This window comes from Polyodon spathula, chromosome 44 (assembly GCF_017654505.1).
Source record: "Polyodon spathula isolate WHYD16114869_AA chromosome 44, ASM1765450v1, whole genome shotgun sequence".
Taxonomy (NCBI): domain Eukaryota; kingdom Metazoa; phylum Chordata; class Actinopteri; order Acipenseriformes; family Polyodontidae; genus Polyodon; species Polyodon spathula.
The window spans coordinates 1,318,381-1,320,880 of NC_054577.1; positions in this window are offsets into that span (position 1 = coordinate 1,318,381).

Genomic DNA, 2,500 nt, shown 5'->3' on the forward strand with positions numbered 1-2,500 from the left:
CTAGCCACCACTAGAGCCACACTGCTTCCCTCCCTCCCAGTCCCTCCTCAGCTCCACTAGAGCCACACTGCTTCCCTCCCTCCCAGTCCCTCCTCAGCTCCACTAGAGCCACACTGCTTCCCTCCCTCCCAGTCCCTCCTCAGCTCCACTAGAGCCACACTGCTTCCCTCCCTCCCAGTCCCTCCTCAGCCCCAGCTCCAGTGTCTCAGAATCTTTGTCATAATAATCTATTATGAGGTGAGTGAGTTGGATAGCGCTGCCTGAGTCTGCAGTCTTTATAAACTCAATAAGATTTTTATCGTCTCTCGAATCGAAGGATCTTTTTTTCCCCCCCTCTTGCCCTGAGGGACACAAACTAAACGAGGCACACAGAAAGAGGGCAAAGTCTAGACCAAATGCGATTGAGCACAAAACACAACAATAAAACAATTAGAACGAGGTGCCTCCTGACTCCATGGCAACGGCTCCAGGCTCAGCGAGAGACGGATTTTTAAAGGGCTGGGGCCCAGAGAACGCAGTGGGTGTTGGTCCTCACTTCTCAAAGTGTCTTCCAGCATCAGTTGTCCGTGATGACTTTGTGATCAGTCACATGTGTTGTTTCAATCCAAAATATTAACGTTGCTTTATAGAAAACTGGAATGATATATTAATGACAAATATAATATCTTTCTATTTATATAGCGCCTTTCATAGTGGACCTCCATCACAAAGCGCTTCACAGAGGCAGGCTGTGAACTGCGCATTATATGCAGAGTCGCTTCCAATAGGAGATTGATTTAACATCTCATCCGCTGAGCACAGAGAGGTGAAGCGACTCGCTCAGGGTCACACACAGCGACCCAGTCAGTGGCAGAGGCGGGATTTGAACCCGGGACCAGCCCTGGACTTTATCCACTGAACCGCACTGCCTCCTTTCAGTTATAAAAATATTACTGACGAAGGATACGAATTCCGAGTGAGACGAGATTTTACAGGGAGATACTTGAGGTGTCCTAGTATGGACTCCCCAGTAATGTTGTTGAAGCTGACACCCTGGGATCCTTCAAGAAGCTGCTTGATGAGATTTTGGGGTCAATAAGCTACTAACAACCAAACGAGCAAGATGGGCCGAATGGCCTCCTCTCGTTTGTAAACTTTCTTATGTTCTTATGTTCTTATGACACACTTAGAAGTGGAAATAGATGTAGGGGACAGAGGGAAGGAGACACGTCTTCACACAGAGAGCGGGGAGGGGATGGGATGGTTGGTCATTTTGTTGATCAGTTACGTATGCAGCCGAGCTAGGACATGCATTATAATAACAGGCAGGCTAAGTCACATGACTCAAATCTCCTGGCAGCTATCTGACTCAGCCAGACTTCCTTGTGTCCTTGTGATGCAATAAAAGGACATCAGTAACTTGTCAGGTTAAAAATGCCGAAGAAGACAACAGCAACAGACAAGATCTACCATTTAGTAAATATTTAACTGACCAGCTAAATCTGGAGTTTTTATGCAAATCCGCTCCGCCCGCTTTCGCGCGATTTGATTGGCTCTTGTAATAATGAAACGTTCCTATTCCCCGATTAGCAGCCAGTCAAATCGCGCGAAAGCGGGCGGAGCGGATTTGCATAAAATCTCCAGATTTAGCTGGTCAGTTAAATATTTAACTAAATGTTTTTATAAATTAGGTCAGAATGTACACATTTAAAAAAGAAAAAAAAAAAAAAAACATATTTATTTAGTGTTGTCATTTATAAATCTGGGGGAAAAAAACACAAGATTTAAGTTCAATCTGGAAAAGAAGATGTCAAAATATTAACTCTTTGTATTTACTCATGGCATCCCATACAGACTTGCTTTCCTGTACTTGTGAGGTCGTCTCATTGACTCTCACTATATTTTTATTTACTGTTTCTAACTCCAGTCAAACAAAACTCCACACAGGGTGAAAGTCGACAGGCAATGACAAACTGCTTTTTTTGTCATTATGCCCATTACAGGGAACACACTGTGTAGCGCTGTAATAGTATAATAGCACGCTTCCTTTTAACCTGCAGTACTTGCTAACAGCATCATTATTATAATCTTCCATGTCCTTTCGTTCACCTTGCGCTGTCTGACGAGAACCGCGCCGTGTTATTGAACCCCTTAGATAAGTTTCCCCCACTGTAACAGCACAGTAGCATATAATAAAGCACAGTGAAAGCATGGTAAAGCACAGAGAGGTGTGGTAAAGCATAGGGAAGCATTGTAAAGCACAGAGAGGTCTGGTAAAGCATAGGAAAGCATTGTAAAGCACAGAGAGGTCTGGTAAAGCATAGGGAAGCATTGTAAAGCACAGAGAGGTCTGGTAAAGCATAGGGAAGCATTGTAAAGCACAGAGAGGTCTGGTAAAGCATAGGGAAGCATTGTAAAGCACAGAGAGGTCTGGTAAAGCATAGGAAAGCATTGTAAAGCACAGAGAGGTCTGGTAAAGCATAGGGAAGCATTGTAAAGAACAGAGAGGTGTGGTAAAGCA